At 33.0% G+C, this 17734-nt stretch overlaps 1 protein-coding gene across 2 annotated transcripts in view; it reads left to right on the forward strand.

Moving 5' to 3' along the window:
• The window catches only part of LOC118201179 (uncharacterized), a 96050-nt gene that overhangs the window by 1046 nt on the left and 77270 nt on the right, over positions 1 to 17734 (forward strand). The gene's annotated exons all lie outside the window — the stretch shown is intronic.

Below are 17734 nucleotides of genomic sequence, written 5' to 3' on the forward strand. Positions count from 1 at the left end.
GAAAATAAATGACTAGTTTTTTCATCCCTTTATTTAAAATAAATGATTAGTGAAACTCTATTCATCCTATTTAATACAGTTGATGAAAAAGAACTGCTTTTTTAGTAGGCTATAAAACGATTTTCTTCTTAAGAGGGAAATGTTTGAACAGCAGAATAATGAACGAGATCCTATCATGTAAATCTAGCAGTGGGTTAAAATTTTAATTTGAAATGAACATCGAACAAGTTATATAAAATCTTCAAAAAAATCATATTTGTTTCCGAACAATAAATGATGATTAGGGTTTTCCTGTCACCTCCTAAGTAACATTTATAATGTTTAAACCGCTATATTATTCTCATGTTCCTAAAAGAGTGCTAAGATATACTTCGAAAGTCAGTATTTTCATTCACTTGATAAAATGTTTTGTACACTGTGGGAAAAAAGAAATGGGGCAGTTCTTCTCCCGTTCTGAGCCGATTGACAAAATTCAAATTGCGTTTTTCATGTCTCGAAAGCGTGCCTTAGGATATATATTAGATTTATATATAGCACTGTTCTAACATATTTATTTTGACACAAAGTCGCACTTTTTCTGAAATAACATACCAGTTTTTTCTCCATTTTTCGATTCAACGACTCAAATTATGGCTAGATATTAAATTTTGTAAAATTTGGTGCGAAATATACGGCGAAATTAAAAAAATTATTTCGGCGAAATTTATTTCAGTTTGCGCCAAGAATAATTCACTTGGCGAACTTCTTAATTAATGGCAACTATTTTTCCTTTATGCCGGAATAGAGAAAAAGGCACCTCGTTCTACCATTTTACATTGTTCATGAGCGGAACAAAAGTCACATCGGTTCCTACTTTCAAATAATTTTAGCAAAGTGTCTAAACCACATTTGATGTTTTATCACTTTCAACAAATATGTCAAATTTCAAAACGCGCCAATATGTAAATTCACGTATATCTTCGGAAATTTTGAATAAAAAATCTGATGTGTACACCACATGACTTCCTTGCGCACGGAAAATTAAATTATACGCATTTTTTCTTGCATTTTATTTAAACTTATTAGATTGAATTAAACCTACTTCGCCGACAGCGCATAAACCACAATAGAATAAATGCTTTCTTTAAAATTCACTTTGTTTACCATAGCGACACTCTGGCGCTAGGTTTACTTAACAGTATTACATTTTATTCATATTATAACTCAGAATGCACAAAATGTATATCATTTAAAGAATTATCTAATCGTTGCCACATGTTCTATTCAAACACTATAATAAAGCTCGAACTATGTATAAAAGAAATTAAGCAAAGAAAACAAAAAAGAAACAGTTTTTCACAGACGATTGAGTATTTCTCATTTAATTAATTTATTTCTCACTTCGCGAGAAGGCAAAAATACATAAAAACTCAAAATATCTGTATTAAAAATTACGAAGTAAATCTCAAACGCTTATTTCCTCGAAAAAATTCCAGAAAGAATTAAGCATGATTTAATTGGCAATAATAAATGAATGCGTTATCTTTGCTGTTGCGAAGCTAAGTTTCTCTAGATTGGCAACAAATCCACTAATCTCCTGTTTCAAATGTAAACATCAATGGCCGCTATTATAAACAGGCTTAGCGGCAATTAAACAACTTTAAAATTGCTGATAATTCTAAAAATATTGCAGACAGATTTACTAAAGGCATAAAATCCTTAACCGGAAGATAAAAACAACATAATTCAATCATTTTTAAAGCAAAAAATGTACAATTTACATACATATAAGAGTAAAGAAACTGAGATTACTGAGCCGGGTAATAGAGTGGATATATATATAAATGTATTTATATACGTTCGGTGCGGTCGATTGCAACCAAAATACGAGGTGCACATCTACATGTTATAGCAGTCCTATATACAACATTTCAACGTTCTGAGGCTACTCGTTTTTGAGTTATGCGAGATACGTATGTACAAACGCCACGAAAAATTCTCTTCAGAATTAATTTTAAATACGTTTTATAATTTTTTTGAAGGAAAAGAGTATTTTATTCTGTCCTTACGTACAGATATCACGCAAAAACATCGTTAAATTGCATTCGATAGCGGTCAAAATGGATATTTTCGTTAAAATATGCTGCCTGAAACTTTTCGCGATTACAATACTTCCTTTTTACTTCGTACAAGGAAGTAAAAACTGTAATTTTTTGCAGGTATGCTTAGAAATACGTCTACTTTAAGGTGATGGTAAAACTTTTATTGATTATAATTCAAATTGTTTTTTGAAAAATTTATAAAAATTATTTAAAGATACAAATTTTAAAAATAAATCATAAAAAATGGATGAATTTTATTTGGAATGATTCTGAATTTCGAAATGTGAAAGGAAAAATCAAATAAGTTTAATAAAGAAAAGAGAGATTAATAAATGCATACGAAACTCAATTAACATTGATTCTAAAATTTTGAGAGCTATTGTTTTAAAAACTATTCATACAATTTTTACAAAGCATGGGAGTTTGGCGTAATTTGTGTCGTAGAATTGAAGTATGAAAAAAAGTGGTACGTTACTTCAGAAAAAAGTCCGATTTTGTGTCAAAATACCTATATTAGAACAATGCTACATATAAATCTAATACATATCCCAAGTCGCGCTTTTGAAATATGAAAAATGCAATTTGAATTTTGTCAATTGGCCCAGTAGAACAAGCGATATAGAACTGCCCCCCCTTTTTTTCGCAGTGTATACGTACATTATTACTGGTTTTGAGAAGTAAATGATTTACATGCAGATTTTAGCTCACAAACAGTGTTTTAGTTTCCTTCGTTTAGGTTATGGCAATAATTTGCCAGTATATTTATTATGATATCCCCTTTCAAGTGCATCCATGTCTGTGAGAAGTTTCGAAGTTGCTAGTCTTTTCAATAAATCTTCAAATAAATACCTTCTTGTACAGAAACCTTCACATTTCCATATCTCTGAAAAGGAACTTCACGAAAAGCTGTCAAACATCCACTGTTCTCTTTTCCTTTATGCTATTTTCAATCAAATGCAGAATATTAAATTAAACTTACAACTATTTCTGAGTTGATCCATGAGCTTTTTAAAATACCTCACTATGCCTAGCTTATTATAAAAGTTAAATTTAAAGAATTGCTTTAACAATATGAGGATTATGTTAAAGAATATTTATCTCCTGTGTAAGGAGCCTTGATTACTTATTTCCAAAGAAAACTGAATTGTTTTCGTAGAAAATTCATATGCAAAGAAGAGCATTATTTCTTTTCAAATTCCTGCAAACATGTCATTTATGCCGTAAGTAGCCAATTCCATGCTATTGTACTTTCATTCCGGCTATAAATTCTTCATTTGGTAATATTATGCAAGTTTAGTAACTAAAGGAATATTTTCGAGAATCTTTAGGTCAGTTTCTGAGAGAGAGAAGAAAATTAAATTGTTCTTTGGAGTTAAAAAATGTGATTCTAATTGTTTACTATAACTGCATTAATGTAAAGCATGTTATATTGAGAAGAAAAACTGATAAACGCTTCTGATGAAGATTAAAAATGTGTATCTGTATCATTTAATGAATTCCAGTCTTGAGTACATTGTTAGGCATAAACATTACAACCATATTATACCTACTGCATGACAGATGGTTACCTAGATCAGCGGTCGTCGACCCTTAGAACTTCACGGACCGCTACATATATAATTTTATATCTGGCGGACCACTAATATGAATTAAAAAAAGGTATATACATTTATACAATAATAATCAGCAAACTACACATATTTTGTCCACACTAAAAATTTAAATGAAAAGAAACAGAAATCTTACCTTCTTGCACAGAAACCTTCACATTTCCATATCTCTGAAAAGGAACTTCACGAAAAGGAAGAACAAACCGGCGAATGCAAAGCAATATCAATAAACTGACATTGTTAGGCAGCCAATTTTTAATTATTGTAAACATAATAATCATCGCTTACTCAGCAATGGTGCCATCGATCAACACTTAGACAAAACAAAAACGGAAACTTCTTGTAATGCAATTATAAACGGGAATGCAGATTGTACTCATAAAGATCCATCGAGATGCTTATTGACGCGGAGAAAAACTATGTTATTAACGACTACAATAGCATATGTTTGTACACAAGGAAAGAGAATTCCAGTTCGCGCTATTATTGATAACAGCAGTATATCCATGGATGCCAACTCTCACTTTCAAATGTCGCCAGATACACTTGCAAAAGTAGCTAAAAACTCGCTAAATTTAAAAGGAATTTCGCTAAAAGTAGTACCTAAAATTAAAAAAAAAAAAAAAAAAAAAAAAAAAAAGTATAACTCATTTTCCATAATAGGTTTTGTTACTGGTCATTTTTTAAAATGAATCTTCATGAAAATATAAATAATGTCCCAATTTTGTTTTGCGGACCATCAAAACATTTTCACGGACCACAGGTTGACGACCGTTTATTTAGTTGAAATTTTTTAAAAGATTTTAATTATTTCATAAATAATATTAATCTTTTAATCACATTTCCCTTTTCTTCGCCGCAGACAAATGTGATAGTTTGAGGAGTTTGTGATACAGGTATTAATTCCCTTTTATGGCAAGCTATCAGTAAAGAAAATTCCACATTTAGATACGCAACTCAAATGTTTTAAACAAACCTCCAAGATATTGGTTAGAAAAATGTAATCAATGTTTCTTGCTTCTCGTGGAACTCTCACCAGCACTATTCTAGTTCTTCGATGATTTTAAAACTAGAATTTTCTCCAGTATTACCTTAATCATATTGGTGTACTGGCACGTAGCCCGATTATACGCTCTACTTTCATGTATAATTCACAGCACTACTTCAGAAGTTAAACAATCTCTATCTGAGACTCGGGAAACACCATAAAAGGAAATGAAGTCAGAAGACTGCCGGTGACAAGTATTGTGAACATCATTATTTCCAACCACACCTTTCTATAAAGCTACGTGAGCAGCAAAACATTTTTATACACACAGATTAGTTGCCGTCGTCGCTGGTAGCAAATCGACTGACCAATCAGTATGCTAGATTTCAATTATCAGCGTACCAAATGGTTTACAAGAGACTTATTTAAATTTTTCTGTCTCCATCAATTACCGACTATATCTGAGAACTCAGTAAGATGTTCGATATTCCAAAGTGCTTCATTTTTACGTTAGATGAACAGCGTTCTTGGTGGAGAACGTTGTAAAAGGCGCTGCGCTGTCCGTATATTATTAATAAAAGGGGTAAAAGTTTACAATTGGATGCCCCTTGTTTATTGGCGATTCTTTTTTGACAATAAGCTCGGCGCCAGGAACTCACGATTTCAAGATGGCCGCTACACAAAACCAAAATAAGAAGTCGAAGAATTGCATAAGATCTGTGTCCATGTACACATCGATCTGTTTTTACTTAAAAAAACATCGTAGAATTGCACAAACTAGGCATTGCGCACTGTCTTAAATATGTCCATGTACACATCAATCTATTTTCATTTAAATAAAATCGCGAAGCTAAAACAAAGTTAAAACTATCGTGGTAACCAGAAGTGAGGTTTCATCGCCAAAATTTTTTTAAAAATGTCGCCAATCGAAGGAGCACCCAATTCTACACTAAAGCCATAAAAGTTAAACTATATAATAAAGTTTGTATATTATTAATAAAAGGTTTGTGAGGGAGTGAAGAGGAATAAGGAGAGAAAGAGTTCAACCAGGTATTAACGTAAATCGCAAAAGTTCTGTTAAATGTAATGTAAATTGATATGCTTCATACAGCATTAGAAGGAGATAAAGTTCTGTGTTTTTTCGAATTCAACATGGCAACAAAAACCACCGATGGAATGAAAGGATACAATTTCAAATATAAACGTAACTAAACATTTGTATTCAAGATACGCTACATGAAGCGTAACAAATCACATAACAGATTTGGAATTATTATAGAGAACATTTCTTAATTTAATTTTTTTTCTGTCGCTAGATTCGCAAAAGATTGAGGACACTTATACCCCTGCGTTCCGCGAAAAAAAAAATATTCACATTTTACAACTTACTCAAAAATATGGAAATAACTATCTGCATTCCTAATAAAAACAATATTGTTACTCTTTACAAGCGCATACGAGTAGCAGAGTGGATAAAGCAGTTGAACAAAAGTAATTCATCCTGGGTCTCAATCTTGATGCACGAACTGCCTTTCAGCGCGAACTTTTGTGATTTTCCCTATGTCTGACATGAATGTTGTAGTTGGTTTTACAAAGTTATTTCAGGAAGACATCGAATCTTGGGCCTAGTGGCAAAGTTCGCCGCATTCAAATGAACAAACAAACAGATGCCTGAATATATAGCTGCAAAATAATGTGCGTGAAATAAAAAGTAGTTTAAAATCTCTTCTTCTAGCAGATCGTAAGATATGTTTGTAAAGTTCTGCAAAATTATTTTCTTGGTTGCTTCTGCTTGCATTTATTTTTTTATGTAACATCCCCTAAAATGTAACATTTGTGCAATGTTCTGCAATTCTTAAAACGTAACATTTCAACACATAGGGATTTCCTTTAACTGCAGCTTTCAACACATTATTATCAAGAAGGAAAGAGCGCTCGTAGTGGCTGGCTTGTTTCAAGCTTCTTTAATTTTATAGAAATTTAGAAAACTGTCATTGGCACCAGCGATATCCAAAGCATATTTGTCATAAACCTTCTCCATAAGTTTTGTAGCACCAATCGCCCTATTGCCATTTTTATACTCTCAAATCATAATTCGTCTGCTGCGCTCTTTCGTTAGCGCCATTTTCAAGAGTGACTTTTAAAGAAACAAATTAATACTACGTGTTTCCAAGCCAGAAATGAATTCAATGAATTTGCTTGAACATTCTGTAACATGTTTTAAGAAGTACTGTTTGAGGAAACGATATTCCTTAAGAGATGATCTCAAAGTAATCCAGTGCAGAGATTTTCAAATTTTGAGTTGCGATCTGTGGATAAATCATGAAACAAAATTTGATGGGCCCCGAAAGCGTTTTAATATACTCTTTTCCTTACTATATTTTTGTACATATATTCATGTATAAACGTAAATGTATAATTCTCAATCAATAAATATTACCATAACTGTACGTGTTGAAAATGAATGCAGTTATATCGTTTTATATTTACCTTTTTTGGAATAGCAACAGAAATTATATTGTTTACTTAGAATATTCTATCTGGCAGATGAGTTTAAAAAGGTTAATAAAGATGTGAGTCTGTTCTATCTATATTTTCGTATTCTTTGCTTAAAAATAAACAGCGTAGTATTTTAACCCGCCGAAGTGGATTTTTTATTATCAGGGCCATTTCGCCACATTTTGGCACTCGGAACAGGGACTTTTAAGTAACAGTCATAAATTGAACTACGGTGTTAAGTTTCATTTCTGATTAAAAACTGTGATTTAAGATTATGAATACGACAGAACGACGGGTTCTTCGGCGTTTGTTCACAGTTGAAGCAAATAGTTTAGAAGAACTTATCTCTAGTAGAGGGGATAAAACAGAACTGAAAGCAAGATTTGAAGCTTTAAAAATAAAATATGAAAGGATTAATGCTCTAAATTCCACTCATTTAGAAGAACTTCTGAAAGATAAAAATGTGACAGAAGATAAGGTGGAAGAAGAAATGGCGAAATGCGGTGAGTACGAATTAAGATTTCTTAAAACTGAAACAGTACTCTCAGATGTTGAAGCTGTATGTCAGACTGGGTTCAAAACTCAGATAAAATTGCTTAAGATAGAATTAACAAAATTTGATTGATGGAGATTATGAAACTGGGGACAGTTTACTAAAATTCATAATGATCATTCTTTATCAGATGAAGATAAATTTGAATATTTGAGACGTAGTATGAAACCTGGGTCACCAGCGCAAAAATTAATCGAATGTTTCCCATCGTCAAAAGAAAATTATGCGAAAGCTATAGCGCTTTTAAAATCCAGATATGGGAAGGAAGAATTTTTAATAGAATTCTATGTTCGTGAATTATTGTCTCTAGTTCTACTAAAAGGAAAAAATATTCCAATTTTGCAGCTCTGTGACAAACTAGAAACACAGTTACGTGCTTTAGAATCTTTAGGCGTAACTAAAGAAAAATAAGCAGCGATGCTTTTCCCATTATTTGAGTCAGCTATTCCAGAAAACATTTTTAAGATCTGGGAAAGACACCGGGTAACTAAAAAGGCTTCGACTAAAAATCCTGATTGTTTATGCGAGTTATTGGAATTTTTTAAAATAGAAGAAGGTGGGGAAAGATTAAAACTTAGAAAAGGTTCTTTTAATGATGAAAGAAAATTTCCTTTTAACGGCGAAACAAGAGGTAATTCGAGAATTAACAGCAGAAATAAAGATATCCTTACGGCTGCTGTCTTAGTTTCAACAAAGAATTCTCGAATTAAAGAAAGATTTATCATATTTTGTGATAGAAAAAGTCATAATTCCCAAGACCGTGCTACAGCTTGCTCATTCTTCAATTGATGAACGTAATAAAATACTAAAGTAGAAAGGTGTCTGTTTTAAATGTTTAAGAACGGGTCATATAAGTTCAAAATGTCGAGTTTTTGCAAGATGTGCGTTATGTAAAGTTTAGAAATATTCTATAATATGTTCCAAAATTAGAAACTATGAAAATGATAAAACGTCTCAGAATGAAAATGAATCAGAAGTAGTTAGAACTTTATGTATTTCATATAAGTATTCCGTTTCATATTTACAAACTCTAATTGCACATATTGTTGTTGATAATAAAACATATCCAATGAGAGTATTATGTGATTCAAGCTCTCAGAAAAGTTATAATAAGAACTCGATTGCAAAAGAATTTAATTTGATACCACAGGGCAAGGTAATTTTATCGCAAATATTGTTCGGTGCTAAGAAGATTCCGTTCTCAACACATGATATGTACAAAACTAGGTTATCAAGCCTTGATTCTCAAACTGTTTTTGAAGTTGAGGTTATTGGATCTGATCAAATTTGTACTAACATACCAAGATTTAAAAATGAGAAGGTTTATCAAATTCTTAAAAGTAAAGGAATTGAGATAAGTGATTATTTAAAAGATAATCATTATTCGGAAGATATCCAGGTATTATTAGGCGCAGACGTTTGGGTGAAGATTGTAACGCCTGAGGTGGTTTCTGTTGAAAAGCATTTAGTGGCTGTCAGAACCACTTTAGGTTGCATACTCTTAGGTAGTAGTTACGACCCTACGTCTATTTTTTCCTGTTTATTTATTTCAATGAAATGCTCTATCGAAACATCGAAATTTTGGAAGTTAGAAACACTAAGCATTTCAGATCCTGTTGAAAGACACAGGAGGAAAAAGATAAAGAAGTCGTGAAATTTTTTGAGAATACTACCAAACGAAATGAAGCTCCAGGTCGTTATGTAGTACGTCTTCCATGGATTGATGATTGCCCTTGCTTACAATCTAATCTTAAGGGTGCTGAAAAAGGACTCCAGAATGCATTGAAGAAATTGAAGAAACTAGACAAGTTTCAAGAATATGACGATGTAATTAAAGTCTGGTGGAAAATGGGAATAATTGAAATTGTACCGGAAACAAATGCAAATGAAAGGACCCATTATTTACCACACAGAGCTGTTTTTAAAGAATGTAGTACTACAAAAATTAGGCCAGTATTTGATGCATCAAACAAGGATGAAAATGCATCTTCTCTGAATGATTGTCTGGAAGCTGGACCAAATTTACTAGATTCAATTCCGATAGTTTTAACTAATTTTAGGATTTATGCAATCGTTTTATCTTCTGATATAGAAAAGGCATTTCTACAAATTGAAACTGATCCAGCAGATAAAGATTTCCTACGCTTCTTCTGGTGGAAGAAAGGAAATATTGTTGAATTTAGGCACCGCAGAGTAGTTTTTGGTGTTTGCTGTTCTCCATTTCTTCTTTCAGCATGCCTAAATAATTTGTTAGAAAATCCACCTGAACATTTAAGCAAGATCACAAAAAAGTTAAAAGGTACATTCTATCTTACTGGTGTTTTTCAAGAAGAAAAATGGAATCACACATTAATGAAGACTTAGAACTGATGTCTACAGCTGGGTTCAACCTTAGAGGTTGGAAAAGTAGTTTAGACTTGAATGAGAGTCCAGAAAATGTGCTCTGTCTTCAGTGGTACTGCCCATCCGATAAATTGGGATGCTGAGTAGTATTTTGGTCTGAAGCTCCAACAAGACGAATCCTCTTTACATGCATTCAGAAAGTTTTTGATCCTATAGGGGTTTCTTCACCAGCTCTTCTTATTCTAAAGATTATTTTGCAGAAGACTTGGAAATTAAAGTCTGACTGGGACGAGGAACTACCAGAAGACATTCAGAAAGAATTCAGTAAATGGTCTACAGAAGTACATTTTTTGAATGACTGCCGAATACCAAGAAGAATTTTCATTAATACAACAAGCTCTTTACACGTCTTCTGCAATGCAAGTAAACTAGCTTATCCAGCAAATCTGAAGAATGAAATTAAACTAGCTTATCCAGCAATCTGAAGGTGCCTGTATATTTTTAAGAACGGAAGAACATGAAGAAGTTTACTTGAGTCTTGTCCTAGCAAAACCCCAATTTACACGATTGAATGAGATCATTTTACCGCGGTTGGAATTCATGGCCGCACTTCTGGTTGTAAGATTATATCATTTGGCTATTAAAAGCTTGAATTGTATAAATACGAAGACTTATTTTTGGTCAGACCCTTCAGTGGTTTTAGCATGGCTAAAGAAGCGAAATAATTGGTCTGTTTTTGTAGAAAACCGATTTACCCTGCTGAGTTATTGTCAAGAGGATGCTATCCATTGCAAATCCTAAAATCCCATTGGTGGACAGGAACTGAATTTCTGAAGAAACCTCCAGAAACTTGGCCTTCAAATGATCCTGACTTTGATATGAAAAAAAATCGATGAAGAATGACGTCGAACTGTCATTTCGGCGAAGAATTCAACGGTTGAAACAATTCGAGCTAAACTTTTCTCCAGTATTTCGAATTTTCGAAATATTCTATGATTGTACAAACTATTTCTTGGGTATTAAGATTCCAACCCACTTATATGAAAAATGCAAATCGTTTGGCTACTATATCCGCTGAAGAATTCAAGAAAGCCGAAAAAACTTTATTTTTTTTTTTAATACAAAAGAATGCTTTTGAAGAAAAACGAAAAAGTCTGATCTGAAAAATCTTCAGATATTCGTTGATGAAAATGGAATTTTAAGAATGAAATCTCTAGTTTTAAATTCATAATTCTTCAGATTTGCTGAAATATACATTCCCTATATTACTACCTTCCAAAAATGTAATTGTAGAAAGAATGATCGAGCAGTTACACTTAGAACATAAACATGCTGGAACTCAAACACTTCTAATGATTTTGAGAGTTTGGATTATCAAAGGCAGAAAAACTGTACGTTCTGTGGTAAAAGGATGTGTCACATGCCAGAGATATACTGTCAAGGCCTTAGAAGTACCATTTCCTCCTTCACCTGAAGGCAGGACAAAAATGCTCAAAACTTTTGAAGTGAAAGGAATCGATCTCGCCGGCCTATTTTTCTTGAAAGGGAATTTAAAGGCTTGGATAGTAATTTTCACGTGTGCAGTTTTTAGAGCTGTTCATCTTGAATTAATCACTTCTTTGAGCACAAACGTTTTTATAGATTCATTTAGACATTTTATTTCAGGAAGAATTCGAGTTGAAGGCATATACTCGGACAGTGGTTCAAATTTCGTAGGTTGGATTGGGCTGATATCGAAAGCGGGTGTGCCTTAATGAAAATAAAATGGAAATTCAATCCTCCCACAGCGTCATGGTGGGGAGGATTTTGGAAGAGGTTAATAAGAATTTTAAAGGATCTCCTTCCGAAAAAAAATTTAAGACACGCTTATTTAGGATATAAAGAATTTCTAACCCTCTTGTGAGAATGTGAAAGCCTAATGAACAACAGACCTTTGACTTACCTGTCGGAGGAAGGTGATGATATGTCACCGTTAAAACCTTCTATGTTCCTACAAAACTTAATTGGCAGTAATGTGTATGATTTAGATAAACCTTAATTCTATGAGCATAATAGAAAGATGGAAATCTTTTTAAGAAGGAATATCTAGGCTTTCTCCGAAACATTGCAAAGGGTAAAAGGAATAATTAAAGTGAATTGCATTGTTCTCATCGGAAATGATAACAAGAAACGAATAGACTGGATGTTGCTGGGTCGAGTACTTGAGCTGTTCCCAAGGAAAGATAATATCCCGCGTCTTGTGAAGCTAAAAACTTCCTCTGGAGTTGAACTCAGGCCAGTTCAACGCCTCTTTCCTTTCGAACTAAACAATAATTCAGATAAACTCCCTTTCATGGGGAATATTGTAGGAGACAATCAAATTTAACAAAACGATGAAAAGTTTCAACCTATCAAAGAACAGGAAATAAGTAATTCAAGATGTTTTAGAAAAACTCGTCTTGGTAGAGAAGTACATTCTCCAAAAAAACTGGACTTAATTCTGAATAAATTCACAAAATTGACAAAATTGAATATTCACAATTCACAAAATTGAATAAATCACAAAATCAGTGGACAAAATTCTGAATAAATTCATATAATTTATTCAGAATTTTGAACTATATGAACTTTATTGATTTTCAAAATCCATTTAAATTTTAGTTTAGAACTTTAAGTTATATTGATGTTACAAAATCCCCATTTTGAAACGTGGGAGAATGTTGAAAATGAATACAGTTATATCGTTTTCTATTTACCTTTTTGGAATGGCAACAGAAATTATACTGTTTACTTAGAATATTCTATCTGGCAGATGAGTTTAAAAATGTTAATAAGGATGTGAGTCTGTTCTATCTACGTTTTCGTATTCTTTGCGTAAAAATAAACACCGTAGTATTTTAAACCCGGCGAAGTGGACTTTTATTTTATCAGGGCCATTTCGCCACACTACGCTTATTTATAACTGCTTTAGTATTAGATAATTTTCTTCTGAAAATGTTTTGCAGACGGTGTGCCTAAAATATTTGAGAAGCATTAACATAGAATAATATAGTAATGGATTTCGAAGTTAAAATTGCTGTTTTCTAAAGAACAAGATTTAAAAAACACTCAGGAAATGTTGATTAAAATTATTGTGCCTCTCCATTTTAAGAGAATAAGCTAGGCGAAACAACTGCAGTAACCATAGCTACAGAATGTTTTGCCCGAGCTTTCAAAAAAGAAAAGTAATGTAGTAGAAAACATTACGCATGGCTTGAATGGCAACAGCGGATGATATTCCGTACATTTGGTTTTTTATTGCAGCCAATTCATTTTGAGATTGTATTACGTTAAGTAATTTGAGTTTTAGCTTGGATGAAATGAAATACGCTAAGGATATTATGAAGATTTCTCAGTTTACTGCGTTATAGAAAATGAGGAATCCTATGTTTAAGTTTGAGGTATTAAAATTACAAAAGTTTCCTCAAGTTTCGAGAAATACACTGGACTTATTCTCGATGTACAGATAAGTGAAATTCTATGTTATTGTGGTTACATATAATTTGAAAATATAACTGTGAATATAATTGTATTAAATGTTATCAAAAATCTGTAAAGATTGCAGATGTTGCGTATATATTATATATCAGAAACATTTGCAGTCAGGTGTCAAAAGGACGAAATTTTCATCACTACAAAAGTTATGTAATTAGTGAGGAGGATAATTAAAAAGAGAAAGTTTTTTGGGTACTGTTCTGTTAGAGCGGTGTCAGGTAAAAATGCGCCACTTTTATTTGTCCCCAAATTATAAAATAACAATACAGTTCAAACGAATAAAAAATAATTCTGCAATTTTTTTAAAAATTTCTAATAATTCTTTTCTTTTTAATTTTGCAACTTAGAATATTCTATACAAAAATAAAAAAATATCTAAACAAAACGAAATGCAATTAAACAGGTGGCATAAAATTACAAATACACAATATCACTAATGCAGAAAAATTTTGAGTATTTGACTACAGTCAATTTTGAATATACATAAATTCTATTTCTCGAAATTACTGGAAGATATTACGGTCAGTTACATTTAAAGGCCGGATATGATTACAGTTGCATGTATAGATTAATTACAGTTATTAAATTACAATACCTATTACAATTATACAGTGGCCGGATCAAAATGTCTCTAAGTTTGACGACTTTTGGCAAAATCTGGCGAAAAAATTCAGTCGCCAAAGCCATCGCCAGCTTGGCGATATCTCGTCAATTTAGCAAGATATCCATTTACGCAATGTTAAATAGTCTTGCCCCTATATTCTTACTTTTCTGGCAAAGCATCGCCACTTTAGATTTTTCAGTTACATTATATAAAAAAATACTACTGTTTCACATATAATTTCAGTAAAATTATTTACATATGTACAAAATTCGTATAATTTCACATAGAATTTCACTAAAATTATTTACATATGTACAAAGTTTGTGATGATATACATGCATCACAAATGAAGAAAGGAATTAAAGCAGTAGTGATGACAAAGTGACAAAGTGATGACAATTAAATTAATGTTTGTGCTAGAAAAAACAATGAAATAATTAACAATGCAATATAAAAAAATTCTGGCAGATCTGTTAATTTGATTTTTATCTGCCTTAGCAAGTAAAGAAGCTTTAATTCTTTAGCACTGCCTGTTTATTCCAATAATTCAGGGCTGGGTCTTATTACGCTGAACAAATGGAATATTCATGAGTCATTGAGAGTAAGAATGCGCTGTTAAAAATGTAACTAAAAAATGTGAATGAAGATTTCAACAATTATTGCATTGCAAAGTTGCAGTCAAAAAATGAACAAATGGGCTTTCATTATTTGGTTCTTTGATTGAACCATTATTTGGTAACACATCGAGCCGTGAATTGGCAATATGTTAAAAACTGGATAAGGAATGTTGAACTATGAATTAGGAATATATTGAGACATAAATTGGAACATATTGAACAAAGAATCAGAAATATGTTATACCATGAATTGGGAAAATATAATTGAATTGGGAAAAGGCTCCAATATGCCACGGCACATTCTCGACCATTTATTTCTTGGAACCAAACAGCGACGATACTCTGATAGCTCGTATCTGTGTCAAGAATTAATGGTTTCTTGAGATGAGGATACGTCAAGATTTTCGCAGATGTTAAAGTTTCCTTAAATTTGTTCAATGCATCCTCACATTCTTTTGTTTACAAGAACTTTTGTTTGCTCTGTAGGCTTATGAAGGATTGTTGTAATGAAAGAAAAATCCTTCAAAAATCTCTTATAGTAGGCGCAAATCGTGAAGAAACTCCTCAGCTGACGAATATTTTTGATCCGTCTCCAGTCTTTAAATGATCGCAATTTTTCTGGATTCGTAAACATATCTACGGCAGAGATGACATGACATATCAAATGTAAGTCACTTCTTTATTAAAAATTTACATTTGGATTTAGTTAATTTTAAATTAGCTTCCTTCAATTTCTGAAGCACCTTCCTAATATTTTTTAAATGCTCTTCAAAACATTTCCCGACGATGTCGATGTCATCCATGTGTATAAGACACGCTTCGCAGGAAAGACCTCTCAGCATGGTCTTATGAGGAATTCGAATGATTTTGAGTTTTATGTGGTGTAGGTACGAAGAAAACGATATTTAATAAATTTTAAAAGACAAAGTATTTGTGTAAGTCACCTTGTTCGGAAACTCAGTATTGGTATGATAACCCTAGAAAAGGCTGAAAAAAAAAATAGAAACATGTATGGCAAAACTTAACCTTTTACAATGAGGCTTCTTTTAAAACTTTGATGTCGGATTTTTTTGTTGATTTAGGTGCTCAGAAAATAATATTTTGTAGGAAAGTTAGAAAAGCCCTCCCCAAAAAATTCTGTGTTAGTAGGAATGAGTTCCAGAGCAGAGAGGTAACTTGTGAGCTCAGAAAGTAATACTTAGTAGCAAAGTTAAAAAGATCCCCCCGGCCCGAAAAAGGCTGTGTTAGTAGGAATGAGTTCCGGAGCAGTGAGGTAAACTCTGAGCTCAGAAAGTAATACTTAGTAGCAAAAATAAAAAAAAAAACCCAAAAAGTGCTGTGTTAGTAGGAATGAGTTCCAGAGCAGAGAGGTAAATTGTGAGCTCAGAAAGTGATACTTAGTAGCAAAGTTAACCCCCCCCAAATGTGCTGTGTTTGTAGAAATGAGTTCCAGAGCAGAGAGGTAAACTGTGAGCTCAGAAAGTGATACTTAGTAGCAAAGTTAAAAAAAACCCAAAACGTGCTGTGTTAGTAGGAATGAGTTCCAGAGCAGAGACGTAAACTGTGAGCTCAGAAAGTGGTACTTAGTAGCAAAGTTAAAAAAAAAACCTAAAAGTGCTGTGTTAGTAGGAATGAGCTTCAGACGAGAGAGGTAAACTGTGAGCTCAGGAAGTAATACTTAGTAGCAAAGTTGAAAAAAACCCCAAAAGTGCTGTGTCAGTAGAAATGAGTTCCAGAGCAGAGACGCAAACTGTGAGCTCAGAAAGTGATACTTAGTAGCAAAGTTAAAAAAAAACCCCTAAAAGTGCTGTGTTAGTAGGAATGAGCTTCAGAGCAGAGAGGTAAACTGTGAGCTCAGAAAGTGATACTTAGTAGCAAAGTTAAAAAAGATCCCCCCCGGCCCGAAAAAGGCTGTGTTAGTAGGAATGAGTTCCGGAGCAGTGAGGTAAACTCTGAGCTCAGAAAGTAATACTTAGTAGCAAAGTTAAAAAAAAAAACAAAAAGTGCTGTGTTAGTAGGAATGAGTTCCAGAGCAGAGAGGTAAATTGTGAGCTCAGAAAGTGATACTTAGTAGCAAAGTTAACCCCCCCCCAAATGTGCTCTGTTTGTAGAAATGAGTTCCAGAGCAGAGAGGTAAACTGTGAGCTCAGAAAGTGATACTTAGTAGCAAAGTTAAAGAAAAACCCAAAATGTGCTGTGTTAGTAGGAATGAGTTCCAGAGCAGAGACGTAAACTGTGAGCTCAGAAAGTGGTACTTAGTAGCAAAGTTAAAAAAAAAACCTAAAAGTGCTGTGTTAGTAGGAATGAGCTTCAGACCAGAGAGGTAAACTGTGAGCTCAGGAAGTAATACTTAGTAGCAAAGTTAAAAAAAAACCCAAAAAGTGCTGTGTTAGCAGGAATGAGTTTCAGAGCAGAGAGGTAAACTGTGAGCTCAGAAAGTGATACTTAGTAGCAAAGTTAACCACCCCCAAATGTGCTGTGTTTGTAGGAATGAGTTCCAGAGCAGAGAGGTAAACTGTGAGCTCAGAAAGTGGTACTTAGTAGCAAAGTTAAAAAAAACCTAAAAGTGCTGTGTTAGTAGGAATGAGTTCCAGAGCAGAGAGGTAAACTGTGAGCTCAGAAAGTGATACTTAGTAGCAAAGTTAAAAAAAACCCCAAAAGTGCTGTGTCAGTAGAAATGAGTTCCAGAGCAGAGACGCAAACTGTGAGCTCAGAAAGTGATACTTAGTAGCAAAGTTAAAAAAAAAACTCCTAAAAGTGCTGTGTTAGTAGGAATGAGCTTCAGAGCAGAGAGATAAACTGTGAGCTCAAAAAGTAATACTTAGTAGCAAAGTTAAAAAAGATCTCCCCCCAAAAATGCCGTGTTAGTAGGAATGAGTTCCAGAGCAGAGAGGTAAACTGTGAGCTCAGAAAGTGATACTTAGTA

The sequence above is a fragment of the Stegodyphus dumicola genome, chromosome 11 (assembly GCF_044657685.1).
Source record: "Stegodyphus dumicola isolate Sdum_Otavi_A_Nest chromosome 11, ASM4465768v1".
In the NCBI taxonomy this organism is placed as follows: domain Eukaryota; kingdom Metazoa; phylum Arthropoda; class Arachnida; order Araneae; family Eresidae; genus Stegodyphus; species Stegodyphus dumicola.